Source organism: Helianthus annuus, chromosome 11, assembly GCF_002127325.2.
Source record: "Helianthus annuus cultivar XRQ/B chromosome 11, HanXRQr2.0-SUNRISE, whole genome shotgun sequence".
NCBI classification, from domain to species: Eukaryota; Viridiplantae; Streptophyta; class Magnoliopsida; order Asterales; family Asteraceae; genus Helianthus; species Helianthus annuus.
Window position 1 is genome coordinate 117,525,702 of NC_035443.2, and position 17,576 is coordinate 117,543,277.

General features: G+C 39.8%; 1 long non-coding RNA gene across 1 annotated transcript; it reads right to left on the minus strand.

Moving 5' to 3' along the window:
• Positions 1-1,071: 1,071 nt before the first annotated feature.
• LOC110897129 lies at positions 1,072-3,796 on the minus strand. The gene is made up of 3 exons (XR_002568470.1): positions 3,756-3,796; positions 2,989-3,055; positions 1,072-1,261 (listed from the first exon to the last, which is right to left on the minus strand). It is a non-coding gene; the product is annotated as an uncharacterized LOC110897129 (long non-coding RNA).
• Between the last annotated feature and the right edge of the window lie 13,780 nt (positions 3,797-17,576).

The following is a 17,576-nucleotide window of genomic DNA, read 5'->3' on the forward strand; positions in this document are numbered from 1 at the left end:
CAAGACTTAAAAATACATTATTTTTAAGAAATATAATTCCGGAGAGTAATAAAAATCAAACTATTGATTTTTGGCAAATAATGTAAAATACACAAGTATTTACATAGAAATACAAGTACACTTTCCTAACTATACTTGCATAAAAATAATATTGAGAATATTATTTCACAAAATACTTATATTTATTTTTTTTTTTGGAAAAATAATATAAGTGAAATATATGGACAAGTTAAAAATAAAGTTTATTTTAGCACTTATTACCTTGACAAATTCTATATAAATAAGTATATATTTTTGAAAAGTAAAATATATATTTACAAATAGACAATACAAATTCAAAGTGCAAAGACACGACGAATAGGCAAGACCCGACAAACCAGGGCACGACCCTCACAAGAGTTGAACATACAAAGAACCAATACATAAACTTAAGATGGTGACTTGTACTTGTGTGATACAAGTCTAGTGACTAACGTATGTAGAATAATTATAGGTTACGACGCGTACAAAAACAGCCGGCGAAGTTTACTACGCGAGTTACGCAAAACTGTGAGTTCATGTCCCCGCTTTTAAACATTTTCTTGTTTTCTAAACTTGGGGAAAATACATGTACTGTGGTATGTAGAAACAAAACTAAGGAATGATACTATAGATCATGTGACGAATAGGGTGTCATAAGCATCATTAATCAACGTAAGTCATAGACCGCGGAACAAAAAGGTTAGATCTAATGGGTTTCAGGCAGCCACACACTTGGCCACATTTTTACCGAGAGTGCTTTTGTGTCTCTAGTCGTGAATCGACAAGTAAAATACCTATGGTTTGGATGCTTCCTATGTCGTTACAAACGTTAGTGGCCTCGCGAATCATTAGCGATCTCGAATTCCTTACATTTACAGAAATACTTTTTCAAGTACAATTACATACCATGTTTCCTACAACGAATACTTAAATGTTTTACACAAAACTGCATGAGTTCTCACCAACTTATGTTGACGATTTCCCAAAACTTACATGTAAGACCCTTACAGGTTTTATACGATTTAAATATATAGTTTTCGACTATAATTGTTATGTTTATGCTTTCACATACTTTATTTATTCGTATTTCTTAAAAACTTTTAACAAATAAACAATTCAACTTTTACAAAACATTCGCCGTTTAAAAACATGACGACGAATCTTTTCGCAGAAGCTTGTATTTTTTTATCGTGTTCGGTTCTTCATCGAGCTTGATCGTCATCTGGTACATCTAGCATACCTACATTCCATAAAACACGAAATGAGTTAATTATATGGCGTTTAAAACGTGTTTAAACGAAAACGCAAGACAAAACAGTCAACAACAACTGTTTGGCCAGTTCTGGTGGCTCTCGCGGGCCGCGAGAGCTTTAAGCGAATCGGTCGTGGGGCGCGACAGCCATCGCGTTGCGCGATGGTGATTGCTTCTTTCCGTCGCGTGGCGCGACGCCCTGTTTTTGACAGAATGTTTATCAGTTTTTGCTGCATATTCCAGCCAAACTCATTTTTACGAAAACGAGCATAACTTGCTTATTTTTTATCCGATTTGACTCCCGTTTCTTCCTACGTGATCGTAAATTAATCCTCCATCACATGGAGTTAAAATCCGACATTCGGATTAAATAAATTTGAGACTTTTAAGCCTTCGGCTTATTATCTTTTTACCAAATTTTGACCTGTTCATGTGTTTATCAAACAAACATGTTTGTTTGACCCCAATTCCTCACAAACTTTATAAAGTCAATGTTATCCATCGTACTAGATTCAAATCTCGGGTTTATATACATTCTTAAACCCGTTTTTACTTACATGCTTATTTTGACCCGTTATGGGTATTTATGCATTTTTCCGCATAATTCATACTCATTTATTTCTAGCATCTCCTTTCCACATTATTAATCAAATGATCTTCCACCACAACTATATTTGCGGTGGTTTTAATGTGGTGATCTAAATATTCTGAGTTTTACCCCTCGGATATGCATTTTATGGCAAAGACTCATATAAGGTCAATTTACCCAAGGATTCACACCTTTCGGTTTTTATACTTATTCTAAGTATCTATTTGCTTATAAAACTCGTTTCCAAACAACCTTTAAGGGTCGTTTGCTCAATTTAGCTTACAAGGGCGTTTTGGTTAATTTTAATCCTTCTTTTACGATGAAGGACTTTTAAATACTTGTTTGACCCAAAAATCCGACCTTTAACTATAATCTTGTTTAGAAACCATTATGTTTCTAAAACACCATGATTATAACTTAAATTATTCGGTTTACCTAAAAGATAACCGAATATCAATTTTTGACCTTGTCTAACTCTTATCGAACCTCAAGTTCTAAATGATGAGTTGAACCATTATACATACCTGACTTGGATCAATATATTGACCCGTTTTAATACCTTTTAATAATCGCTGATTAATAGCGATGCAATTATCCTTTCTCTATTCACTCCTGTGAACATAAGACTCGACAATATTCATTAGTCGATATTTGCAAATTGTGATATCTTTACCATTTGACTCGTTTGGTCTAAGTAACTGTTTATCTTTGGGAGATGATATTTATTACCATCTTATTTACAAGACTCGCTCCGGTTTACACCGTACGGTCATTTTACTAATAACCCATTTCTTGATTATTTTGACCCCTTTATGTCTTACGTCATAAAGTGTCTTTCAAAAACTAACGGTTGTCATCAACGAGTGACCGAATTACCGTTTTACCCTTTTTATTTATGTTGATTTACCTTATAAGGTAACCATTCAAAGCTCATTATCTATTAGTCATTTCATGACCAAATAATCATATTAGTTCTTTTTAACCATTAAACATGGTTTATCATTATTGTCTTTTGTTCTGAATCGCACATGTCGTGTCGGAACATCATAATTCAAACAAGACTTTATATTATTCATAACCTATAAACCCAATAGTATTAAATAAATAGAGTGTAAGCTTTACTTACCTTGTATCCTGATTAGGCTTTTCTTCATACTTTATTTGTTTGACCCGCTTCATTCCCAAGCTTCCACCTAGCTTGTCAAGCGTCAAACTATCATTGTAACTTGTAAGATAGTTAAATTAGTCATAATCATTTACGACTATTCTATCCTACAATTCTTATGTCGAATTTATCATTCGATCATATAATTGGTCATTTTGACTTTTAAAAGTCAAACTACCTATTGACAAAAGTAATTACACGATGTAGATCAACTACTCGTTTTATTACTTTGTCAATATCCGGTAAGCATCATTCTTATGCTACCGGTTTAATTACTTATTCAATCAAGTACATGTAATCGAAATTCATAACTCATTGAATTATCATTACATAAATCATTTTTAACACATGATGATATCAACATCATTTTAACATGAATCTATCATCATTTTTCGGCTTATCATACAAAACCCAATTCATAGTAAGTATGATTATATACTCTAAACACATAATTTGTTCAAGTATTTCCTTATTACTATCATGTATGATGATTATAAACACAACTATATCATCAATATCATCCTATGATTAAAACGCACTTATCCTAGTGTGGTAAATCATTTAAACATTCAAATCATGGCAACATGTGTAAAATTTCCACTTAGGGTTTTGTTCCTAAGCAATTATACATCATAATTCAGCCATAACTTCTATAATTCACCCATAATTCACGGATTATGATATTCACCAAATTTTACAACTTCACAAATCATCAAAATTTGACATACCTTATGATCCCCTAGCTTGGGTGATCATTAATTCACGTTCAATTGTGAATTTAGACTTCGTTTGAGCCTTCAATTTGATGATATTGATAGAGTTAGGGTTTTGGCTCCATGGGAGCTCTCTGGAATCGATCAGAACACACAGATGTGTGTGTTTTGTTTTAAAGTTCTTTTTATTAAATAAACTTTCAAGTTTATCCACTTTGGCCCCTCATGTTTGGTTAGTTTATTAAGTATGCCACAACTTACTTATTTCTAACAATATTCTCACTTATTAACTAGGTTGAACATTCCTAGTTAATTTGGTGGGTTCGGGAAATTTTGGCTAAGTTTATTTTAAGTCCCGTTAACTCAGGTTTCTATAAACTTTATTTTCTCAAAAGCTTTCTTTCAGCGTTTATTCAATATTAGGCTTATTTATTTAAAAATCCTAATATTCACCGGGTTACTTTTACCATTACGGTAATTTACCTGTCTTTTAGTATTAACATGGTTTGATTACCAAACTCGTTTTCGGGGTGTTACAAGTCTACCCCGCTTAAAGAGGTTTCGTCCTCGAAACCTTTCTGACATAGTTCATTGAGTTTTAAACTGAATGCAATTTGACCTGAGTAATCTTTTAAGCATTACTCATACCTTAACCAATTGTTAATATTACCAGAAAAGTATGGTAATATCTTTTTGGTTACAAAGCATATATGTATTTCATACGAACTAATCTCGTTATTTCAATCGATTTGGTTAATTTAGCGAAATCCATCGCTTTTTTTTCTTTCGGACTCTTTATGAATCTGTTATTTTAACCTGTTCAGATGTCTTTAGTGAAATCGTTCACTTTGAACAAAGAAACTCCTTTGTTTGTGAACTTATAGCCTTATGATCCCTCAACATAGGTGACCAATATTTTTCGTTAGTGAGGCCTCATGGACCGTCACTTTAACCTTTGTCATTTACTTGACTGAGTCGCCACTACTTGGCCATTTATTCATATAAGCTTATCGGCTATATTTATTTCACACTAATCTTATAATGGATAGCGTATTAAACAATTTCTTAATTTAAGTTTTGACCTCAACCGGTCTCACTGACTAGACTTATTAGTCCAGTTACTTTCTACCCATTGCTCGGCTACAATGTGATTATACTTCACATTACTTTTCTTGACCGTGATCGTGTCACGTCATGTTTAGGTTTATTTCAACCTTTCATTATCAAAAATATTTCTTTTCGAATATATCGTCGTGTACCTATCGATGTCAAGACCGGTATCTTTAATATTTACTATTTAAATTCCTATCGATGTCAAGACCTCCTCCACCAGATTATCCCCTACCTGTTACACCTCCACCATCATCTTCACCCCCACCGGCATCTCCGCCACCACCTGTTCGGGCACCTACTGAGGTCATGCTGCTCGGTTTCTCACTGTAGAGCAGCAGGTCAGCTTCCTCATCCGTTGAGTCCATAAGCTCGAGGATGAAGTGACTCATCTTCGCAGTTTGATCTTCCCTACACCCCCACCCTCTCCACCAGCCCAGTAGGGTTTTCATTTACAGGTACTTTGATGGAGCAGTATTTTTGGTATGAAGACTACGATCGAGTTTTGGGTACAACTTGAAGTCAAGGACCGCCATTGTGAAGAAAGATATTTTGTCTTTTATATGTATTAAACTTGTACTATTGGGTGATGTAACCCTTATGCATTTTTGTTTTCTTCACAAATAATGATGTAACAAGTTGTCCTGATATGTACAAAAACTCGGTGAATATCTTATGACACATCAGTATTTATCTGTTTATGCATGCTTGTTGCTGTATGAATTGATTTATATGTTTGGTGGATTGTTTGATGTTACTTATGTGTGTATATGTATACGTATATGTACTACTATCTAGTATGATGCTATCAGACAAATACCTAACCATGTTATGTTGTGTTTTGGAAGAACATGGCACCTAGGAGAGCTGTGAACACCCGAGGTTCTGACCAACCACCTCCTCCACCGATGCCGAGGACTGCTGAAGAATTGAACTCTCTATTGGAAGAAAGGATTTCTGAAGCTATCGCTCAGTACGAGGCAAACCGTGCTGAGCACAGTGGAGGCTCAGGCGGTACCAGACGAAATGGACATTGAGACTCATCTGGAGGAAACCCGACCCAAGGTAACCTTAAGTTGATTTGCTATAATTTGATGAAACTTATGAATGGTCATTGTTTCATTGTTTCGTTGATTCCTCACGTGTGAATTGGTTGGATAAATTCCAGGCTGCACCTACAAGCAGTTTCTCGACTGCAAGCCACTGAATTACGACGGCACTGGAGGTGTAGTGGCTTTCGTGCGCTGGACGGAGAAAACTGATTCCACAATTCGCATGAGCAAGTGCACCGCGGACCAGCAAGTCACTTTTGTTACTGGATTATTCGTCGACGAAGCTTTGACTTTGTGAAGGACGTTCCAGTTGTTTGTGATTTTCCTAGAGTTTTTCCCGACGATTTACCTGGTTTACCCCCTGCTCGTGATATCGATTTTCGTATTAATCTAGTTCCAGGTTCTACCCCCCATTGCGAAAGCTCCCTATCGTCTTGCACCATCCGAAATGCGCGAGCTATCTAGCCAACTTCAGGAATTACTTGATAAAGGCTTTATACGTCCTAGTATATCGCCATGGGGCACACATGTTCTTTTTGTGAAAAAGAAAGATGGATCGTTCCGAATGTGCATCGATTATAGGGAACTTAACAAGCTTACCATCAAGAATCGCTAATCGCTACCCCGAATCGACGATTTATTTGATCAACTCCAAGGAGCTACGCGTTTTTCCAAGATTGATTTATGTTCTGGCTATCATTAGTTACGTATACAAGAGCAAGACGTTCCAAAAACCGCTTTTCGTACTCGTTATGGCCATTATGAATTCGTGGTCATGCCTTTTGGTCTCACAAACGCACCAGCGATCTTCATGGATTTGATAAACCATGTGTGCAAACCCTTTTTGGATCGTTTCGTCATTGTATTTATCGATGATATCCTTATCTACTCGAAGTCGAGAGCCGAACCTGCGCAACATCTTCGTTTAGTTCTTGAACTTCTTCAAGGAAATCACCTCTATGCCAAGTTCTCCAAGTGTGAATTTTGGCTCGAGGAGGTTCAATTCCTCGGTCACATTGTGAACAGTCAAGGAATTCACGTCGATCCCGCGAAGATTGAAGCCGTAAAAAGTTGGATTACGCCGATGACTCCATCCGAAATACGTTCATTTCTTGGATTGGCGGGTTATTACCGTCGATTCATCGCCGACTTTTCTAAAACTCTCGTGCCCCTCACTGCCCTATCTCACAAGGATAAACCTTATATCTAGGGCTCTGACCAAGAGGACGACTTTCAAACTCTCAAGCGTATGCTTTGCAATGTTCCTGTTCTCGCACTCCCCGACGGAAACGACGATTTCGTTGTCTATTGCGATGCCTCTAACCTCGGTCTCGGTTGTGTTCTTATGCAACGGGACAAGGTTATCGCGTATGCGTCTCGACAACTCAAAATCCATGAGAATAACTACACTACCCACGATCTCGAGCTAGGTGCAGTTGTTTTTGCGTTAAAGATATGGCGACACTACCTTTATGCTACCAAGTGTACAGTCTTCACTGACCATAAGAGCGTACAACATATCTTGAACCAGAAGGAACTGAACATGCCAACGCAGATGGGTTAAACTTCTCAACGACTATGATTGTGAGATACGCTACCACCCTGGCAAGGCAAACATTGTAGCCGACGCTCTCAATCGACAAAGCTATTTGCATAGTATTCGTAATGTTCAAGCCCAGAATGATCTCGAAGCTCTAATTCGCGATGCGCAACATGCATGCTTCATTGAGAATACCTTGAAAGAGGAAATGAGGTGTGGTGCTGAAACTCAGCTAGTGACTAAATCGAATGACATCTTTCACTATCTCGACTGAATTTGGATTCCTAGCTGCAATAATCTCCGACATACATTGATGACTGAAGCTCACAAATCTCGATATTCCCTTCACCCCGGTGCCGACAAGATGTACCAAGACCTCCGTTCTAGGTATTGGTGGCTGGGCATGAAGAAGAATATCGCTCTGTATGTTTCAAAGTGCCTAACTTGCTCGAAGGTTAAGGCCGAACATCAACGACCCTCTGGTTTACTCAAACAACCCGAAATCCAGATGTGGAAATGGGAAAGTATCACCATGGATTTTATTACGAAACTCCCTCGAACGCCTTCTGGTCACGATAGCATTTGGGTTGTCATTGATCGTCTTACGAAATCTGCCCATTTTATTTCGATACGAGAAGACTTTAAGGTTGAACGACTAGCACGAATCTATACCTACGAAGTCATTTGTCGAACGGGACGCCTCGTGACATCATCTCTAACCGTGATGGTCGATTTACCTCTCGTCTCTGGAAGACATTCCAATCCGCTCTCGGTACGACTCTCAATCTCAGTACCACATTCCATCCCCAGACCGACGGTCAGAGTGAGCGCACGATCCGCACCCTCGAAGACATGCTTCGTTCGTGCGTTATAGATTTTGGTGGTAATTGGGATTCGCATTTACCCTTAGTAGAGTTCTCGTACAATAACAGTTATTACGCTAGTATACAAATGGCACCCTTTGAGGAACTATACGGTAGAAAATGTCGATCGCCTATTGTTTGGCATGAGATCGGAGATGCACGTATCACCGGTCCTAAGTTAATACAAGAAACGACAGACAAGATTCTCCAAATAAGAGACAATCTCTTGAAAGCTAGGAGTTGTCAAAAGAGTTACGCCGATAAACGCCGCAAGCCCTTAGAGTTCAAAGTTGGAGATCACGTCCTCTTAAAGGTTTCACCTTGGAAAGGGGTGATCCGATTCGGCAAGAAAGGGAAACTAGCGCCACGTTACATGGGTCCCTTTAAGATTCTGGAAAGAATTGACAAGGTGGCCTACCGGCTTGAATTACCAGTGGAACTCAGCAACGTGCATCCGACTTTCCACGTCTCAAACCTCAAGAAGTGTATAGCTAAAGAAAATCTTCATGTACCTCTTGAAGACTTGCAAATAAATGAAACTCTGCACTTTGTGGAAAAGCCAGTAGAAATCATGGATCGAGAAACCAAGAAAAACTTCGACGTAGTCACATTCCCATAGTCAAGGTTAGATAGGAAGGCAAACGCGGCGCCGAGTTCACCTGGGAACCCAAAAGTGATATGAAAGCTAAACATCCGCAACTCTTTGTTACGTCTACTACTTAATTTCGGGACGAAATTCTATAAAGTAGGGGAGACTGTAACAACCCGACCTTTTGGTTGTTCCTACGTCCTAGTTGTTCCTATGTTACCGTTATTTCATTCCGTAAACGCTTGTACTCCGAGATTCGTTGATCGCTATGGGTTAAACTATATTTTAAACGCATTTTATATCGCAATTATCACATTTAAACGCTTCTCGCAACGCAAACTCAACGCAAAGTCGAAATCAGAATTATTTATGTTATTTGTGTGTTTACTTTTTTAAGTATGCTATGTGTGTTAAATGTTCGCTTAAATCACTCAAACACCAACTCTCGCAACTCGATTTATCACGCTAAAACGCAACACGACACTTGACATCTCGCTAAAATACTTAAAGTACTCGGACTAACTAACGCAACAAAACACACCAAACGAACATCCTACACGCGAAACAGAGTTTTCCACACAAGACTGCCTCTTCGAACAAAGCCAACAGTTTCGTACGAAGGCAGCCAGCTTCGAACATAGGCTTCATCCCTCCTCTATAAATACCTAGCCACTCTCATTCATTCTAACTTGCAGCCATTTCATCCAAAACGCTCCTGAATTGTTGTCCATCTGTGTAACACCTCGAATTTTTGTGTCCAATAATGTGTTAACACGTGTCATTTGATTACACGTGGCATCTATAATAAATAAAGGACTAATTTTGACAAACCTTGAAAGTATATAAATTCGAGGGTTATAAATGTCAATAAGGGTAAATATACTGTATAGTAACCCTAAATAATGCTTGTACCTTCAAACGAATAAATCATAGATCGTACGGAAGCGAAACACGGAAGAAAGTGAGAGATTACGAACTACAGGGGTTAACTGTGTCAACACGTTTAATTATACCTCTGATTGACCCTTTAACGTTCCCAAGGCTTCGTAACAGTATTATACGCTCACTAGAATATACTGTATAAATTTCGCGAAGTTCCGTCTTAAAACGAGAAAGTTATACTCGAATTCGTATGAGAAGGGTTAAAAGCGTCAACAGTGAAAGTTAAGGCTTTCCAAATAATTAATAAACTAACCGGGGACTTTATAATGCGGGTAAATAACACGAGGCCCCTATCGGTAAATAACCGAGGGCCAAACCGCAAAGTTACCCCTTCAAACCCGAAAGGTCAGGTAAATCATTACGAAAGATTTCGTTATTAATTACCGGATTCTGATAATCATTACAAAAGATTTAAAATTTCTGGAAATCTGACCTCTCGCGACCCGCGTTGTGTTATGGGATAAGTTGAGGCGGGCCGCGAGCCTCCTAAATTACGCGCCTGATATTTGAATATCAGGCGACCCGCATTAAACAAGCATGGAACTTCCATGCGGGTCGCGTAAAGTGCCCAGATGCAGAAAGTTGTAACTTCTTGCCTTTTGAGCATTATGAACGACCAAATCTCCAATAAATGAGGCATGGGCACCCTACACTTGACCCATAGCTCCAGGGGACACATGCCCATCATCCATGATCAGTTGTAGGCTGTTGTGTGTTGATCTTGAGCTCATTTTTCACTATAAATAGCCATGTTATAGTCATAACATTCACACAACTCAAACCCTTCTATCTGATCATTCTAAGAAGCTCTCTAGCATTCTCTTTTGCTCTCTAAGCAAGATACAACTGCTGTAAGTCGTTCATACCCATTTTGGTCTTACATTTCCATAGTTTTAGCCTATAAACACAACCGTCGTAACCAACGGTTGTCATTACAATAACTTGCAAATGGTTCAGTCTTATGACGGATCAAAAGTAGTTTTGAGTAGGTAATTATGTGGGTAATAAACCTCTAAAAGGGTTCCCCCTGATCACCACTCTAAATATGTCAAATATCGAGTCAAACGTGCGGTTAAAAAGTCAACAGAAAGCTATTTTAGCGATTTATGCATAATCTGTAATGTATATGTTATGAAACCTGTTTTGACACTTATAAAACATGATATTAAGTATATAAACTTGTTTGCGCTCGTTTGAATCGATCATTTGCTATATTGACCCGGTTCGGAGCCGAATGTCGCAAAAGTTTGACTTTTGCTTTGACTTCAGTTCTGACCCGTTTTAGTGAGGTATAGATATACCTTAGGACTCTCTTAGGACCAGGTCACATGTCGGTATAAACCTCTGTGATCGGTTCATGAGTTATCCGAGTCTTTTGCGCATTTCCGTCATTCGCCTAAAAGTTGACCGTAACGGCCTTTTGAAATTAAAACGAGTAATTCGGACGCGTGAACGGACCAGAACCTTGCTTATTAAATTATAAGCATGTCCTTAAAGTTTCACATCAATCCGAGGTCTAGAATGAGAGTTATGCTAAATGACGTATTTAAAGTAAACTTTAGTAATTAACAGCGCAATTAGCATAACACCTATCTAAACCAAGATTTCGTCACCAAAACTTTTACCCACTGTATTAAAATAATATTTTGGGAATTTTAAAGATTTTTAATAATTTTTTTCCTCGCTCATAACCTGCGGTTATGGCTACGGTTCGGTAAATACCGAATATGCCCTTTTCGGCCAAAACATGAGTTCTACGAGGTCTTTTGACCCGATTCCAGTTGCTACTGGTTTTAAATAATAAATAAAGTATTTTAAGCTTTATAAGCTGTTCGGGGAAACTCAGATTTCCTGTAGAACTCGAAAAGCTCTTTAAAAGTCTTTAAAATGACCGAAAAGCCCCTACGGGGCATAATATTAACTTAAACTCGTTACGGGCGTCACGGAAGGTATCCTACTGATACCACAACCCATTTAAGGCATATTGACTTAGGAAATAAGCGTACGACTCTCATGGTTAACCGTTTCGCCTATTGCGCGCACGGTTCGGCTTATGAAACTAGTTTTCATAAATTAGCCGATACGGGTCAAATTATATTATTTGAACCCCAAAATCCAGAGTGTGAACCATAAACCCGTATAAAACAAGTCTCTGAACTTGTTGGGTCAGAATCACACTCCATTCTCGGTTTCCGCCTTTTCGCGCGATTAAACCATATCTATATATATCGGAACCAACCGGTCTAGGCTACGGCCATTATAACGACTCGTTAGGATTCTAAGAGGTTAATTAAAACCTTCGTTCCAGATTAGGAGCCCCAGTAAAAGCTATCGGTGATTTAATCCAAATTAAGGAAATATACTTGCAAAGGTAAATACTTTAACTTATTTCCCCTATATGGGCTTGGGTTACGGTATATTAATACCGCTTGATTGAGCATTATATTCTTCCATCGCTTAGGTGGTTAATTAAATAATATGATCGGCTCATTTAAACAGTTTTGTTTCTTAAAAGCCTTTGGGGGGTTTAATGACCGTTGTCCCGGATATCCTTGGCATCATTTTACGAAATGGCCACGACCATCGACATCCCGGTGTAGGCGTACACCCGGTATATATTGTCGACATCAAATTAAAAGACGTAGCCGTTGGTTTTTATACTACGGTTTTGCGCAATGTGGTGTGTCTATAAATCTTTAACCCGGCACGACCCGGGCTACTGAACGCATAAAAGAACATGTAAAACGTTCACAAGATTTTATTATAATTTTCCCAAGTTATAAAAGAGTTTGTGCCTTGTGCATTCAAATCAATTTTAATAAACATTTTCAAATGTGTCAGTTGAATGTATTTACCAGTGTAAACTGACGTATTTTCCCCAAAAAGATTAAGTGCAGGTACTATACGAAATGGGCTGGTTTAGGCATCCTAAGCATCGCACATAGTCTCGCAAACTCGATGCTGCATCTGAATGAACAATATTATTATTTTTGATCCGCTGTGGATATATTCAACTTCTGTAATACATTTGATATTACAACCAGAGGTTGAAGTTTATATATTTATCTTAAGCTTCCGCTGTGCATTATATAATTGTGTGGTTTGACTATATTGTTGCCAACATCGTCATGGTAATCCCCCACCGGGCCCACCGGTGAGACACGTGGAAATCGGGGTGTGACAGGTTGGTATCAGAGCCAACATTGAGTGAATTAAACACAATCCTAATGTGCTAAATCTCAATGACACAATTGCACATACTTGAGTCTAGACAAGAACTTAGGACAAATTCGAATTGTTATTCCAATTTTGTCTTTTCTTTTATTATTTGTATTTAAAGTTTTATTAAGCAGGAAAATGCCACCTGTTATATTCCGAGGAAGAGGAAGGGGGAGAAGAGGCAGAGGAGAAGTCGTGACACATCACGATAACGAAGCTGGACCATCTGGTACAAGACATCCTTCGATGACGCGGAGCGAAGAGCCACAACGACGAAGAGATCTTTACGAACCCGCGAGGCATTCCACTTCGCACAGCTCGAGGCCATCCTACCGGCACTCCTTTGGGCCAAACTCAGAAAATGATCCCAACAACCCACAACCTTCCTTCATACCTCTACAACGTTCGGTATCGCACCGAAATTACGACGACCCTACTCCCTACTACATAGGTCAGTTTAATCCGGCTGACTACATACAGGAACCTTCAGGTTTTGTTCCACTAGGGCCACAAGATCATTTCTCCGAGGACCATATGGATGAAGATACTGATCCAACTGAACCTGCTCGTGGTACGCCCACGCATCCGATAGAAGTCTCTGATGGGTCATCCTTCCATGGCACACCCTATCAGGGACCAGACAGTTTCCAAGCGATGTTTGACCGTCATGAGTGGTACTACACACCACCTCAACAGACATCTCAACAACCGCGACATCCACAGGATCCCTCTGAGGATTCACGCTTTGAGGCAGTCACGCCACCACCTCCGCCACCGGCGCAACCAGTAATACCTGATTCGCCAAGGCGTAGGAGGACAAATGCTCGTATGTCTACACGAGGAGGAGGGGCTATCAACTTCAGCACTCCTCGACATTCTAGTAGTAGCCACTATCCGCCACTACAAGAAGAAGGACCTTCAAGTCCTATACAGGAGGCGAACTCCGCACCAGCTGCACAAAATTCGCCACCATTTGGGTATGACCAACCCATACCTGCTTACACGGGTCCAACGGCTTACAACCCGTTCGAACCGTCACAAGCACAATACAACTACGGCTATGAGCGCGACCCATATGTGGTGTCGGCTAGGTATAATGCGCGCTACCCTGACGGAGCTCATGGGAACATGGGACCACCGGACTACTCAGCTCATGGGTATCCAATACCTCCCAGACCTCCCGTTCCGCATCAAGCGCCGCAACCACGTTTCTCTCCTCCTGAACAGGAAGAAATACTCCATCGACTAGATCGTGTGGAGAGAGAGTTCGAAGAAGAGAAAAAGAGCCACCGAGGATTTCTCAAGGGCTTGGCAAACCTACTAAAGGGCAAAAAGAAGAAACGTGACCACTAACCCTTAATAGTTGTACTAATGTAATTTCTACTTTGAAATAAGTCCCTGCGTGGACACTTATCGTATTTCAGTCCCTACGTGGACTTATCTTTTAAGTCCTTGCATGGACATTTATCTTATGTTAGTCCCTGCGTGGACTTGTCACTTATTTTATACCTCTAAGGAGGTATGTACTATTTGAAAGACCCGTTTAGGGCAATATGTAATTGTATTTGAGATTTTGGAATGTATGTTATGAATTTTGTTTTAATATGTATAAAATAAATCAAAACCATTCCTTTTATATTGATCTACCTAGATAAAGAATCTTAAAAGGTGAAACCTAGCTTGGTGTCTTTTAAGATCCAGTCAAGATGGTACGACCTAAATGAAAAGATTCTGATTCCCTGTTAACCTCTGTACGCATGTTAACAATCATGGCAGATGTGATTCGTTAAAAATCACGCACGTCATTCTTATACAATAATCCTTTAAGGATTTCAAAGCCCAACTAAATGATTTATAAATCGTGGGTTAAATCACCTATGCAAGTGACCAATCTTATTAAAACATCCATTAGTGATGTAGTGCCTACGGGCCAATCTTATTAAACATCCATTAGTGATGTAGTGCCTACGGGCCAACCTTATTAAAACATCCATTAGTGATGTAGTGCCTACGGGCCAATCTTATTAAAACATCCATTAGTGATGTAGTGCCTACGGGCCAATCTTATTAAAACATCTATTAGTGATGTAGTGCCTACGGGCCAACCAAATTGAAACATCCATTAGAGGTGTAGTGCCTATGGGCCATAATAATTGTCTTATAAAGACAAAAGACAGAGGTGGTCTATGACTCCCTGTCAGAAAGAGATAAAAGAACTACGGTTCAAATCTCTATACCTTTGATTCTCTGAACTCTCGGCTAAAATTATAAAACATCCTCGTAATTAGGCTTTATGCCGCCAATACTATTTATATAGCTGAAATAGGATATATTCAAATCCTAATATGTAATGAAATAATAAGTTAACCAAATATGGTCTCTGTACCATGGTTGACAAATTGTCATAAAAGACGATTATATAATAACCTCCTGAATAAAATTTTGTTATCACCTGTAACAGATTCAAGTTACAATGGCGGATCCCAACGGAGAGAATAGCCATACTAATGATGATGAATACGACAATGCGCCAGTGCATCTGACAGGCGCACAACTGAAGGCTCTGATTGACAATGCTGTTCAGGCAGCTCTTGATCGTCAATATACTGAGTCCCAAGGCAGAACCGTGTCAAAACCACCCTCTAAACCAAAGACACACTCCAAACCACCCTCTCAACCCAAGAAAGATGACGACAAACACTCGTCCACTGAGAACAGCGTTCATCGCGATAGAGAATATACTGATGCATCAAATGCTAAGGGTTGCACTTACAAGTATTTTGTATCTTGTAAGCCCCGGGAATTTACAGGGGAGAAAGGTGCTGTGGATTGCATCACCTGGCTAGATGAGATGGACACTATAGTGGACATCAGCGGGTGTGCAGCGAGGGATGTGGTGAAATATGTGTCCCAGTCATTTAAGGGCGAGGCCCTGGCATGGTGGAGGGCGTTGGTGCAGGCATCTGGTAAGTCTGCTTTGTACAAAATGACATGGGAGGAATTTATTGCTCTCATTAAGGAAAACTACTGCCCTCAGCATGAGGTTGAGAAGATCGAGGCTGACTTTGTGTCACTGGTGATGACGAACCTGGACTGCCAGGCATATTTGACGAGTTTCAATACAATGTCTCGTCTAGTCCCATACCTTGTGACACCAGAACCTCGAAGAATCGCCCGTTTTATTGGGGGCTTGGAGCCCGCAATAAAGGCGAGTGTAAAGGCCTCTCGGCCGACGACCTTCAGGTCAGTTACTGACCTCTCCTTGTCTCTCACCTTAGACGCTGTCCGTCTGAGGACACTAAGGAACAAGGAGGCTGAGAAGAGAAAACGTGAGGATGATACCTCACGAAGAGCAGGGAAGAAGCACCGTGGAAACGGTGAAGGCAAAAGAGGGTCGGAGGCAAAGAAGGATGGGCAAAATGGTGAAAGGCCCAACTGCAAGATCTGCAAGAAACCCCACTCTGGGAAATGCAGATTTGCATCAAACTCACAGTCGCAAACAAAGACTCCTTCCTGTGGACTATGCAAGTCCAAGGATCATAAGACCGTGGAGTGCAAGAAAATCAAGGATGCAACCTGCTATGGTTGTAATGAAAAAGGGCACATCAAGAGTAACTGCCCTAAGTATGCCAAGAGGGCGGAAGAAACAAAGAAGTCAAATGCGAGAGTTTTTCGCATGGATGCAAAGGAAGCGGTCCAGAACGACAACGTGCTTACAGGTACTTTTCTCGTAAATAATGTATTTGCAAGAGTACTATTCGATTCTGGCGCTGATAAATCCTTTGTAGACCAGAAATTTTGCCAACTACTAAATATGCCTATCAAAACCCTTGATGCGAAATACGAAGTAGAGTTAGCAGACGGCACGATAGAAACCGTCTCAACTGTTCTAGAAGGATGTGAAATGTCCATTAGGAACCATTCTTTTCCTTTATCTCTACTTCCCTTCAAATTAGCGGGTTTTGACATTGTGCTAGGCATGGACTGGTTATCCCGTAATCAGGCCCAAATCATTTGCGGCAAGAGGCAGATAGTTTTAAAGACTCCGAGTGGAGAATCGCTTACCATTCGAGGAGATACGCAGTACGGGTTGCCCGAAGACGTATCTATGCTGAAAGCTTCAAGGTGTTTGAACAGAGGCTGTGTAATTTACATGGCTCAGGTGATAATAGAAGAACCTAAGCCGAAGATCGAGGATCTTCCTGTCATTTCTGAATATCCCGAGGTTTTTCCTGAAGAACTACCTGGTTTGCCACCAGATAGACAAGTGGAGTTCAGAATAGACATCATTCCTGGAGCGGCTCCGATAGCAAGAGCACCTTACAGATTAGCTCCGACGGAAATGAAAGAACTGAGGACCCAGTTGGATGAACTGCTGGCGAAAGGTTTTATCAGACCTAGTTCATCTCCCTGGGGAGCACCAGTCCTATTTGTAAAGAAGAAGGACGGATCGATGCGGTTGTGCATCGACTACCGAGAGCTAAATAAAGTTACCATAAAGAATAGATATCCTTTACCAAG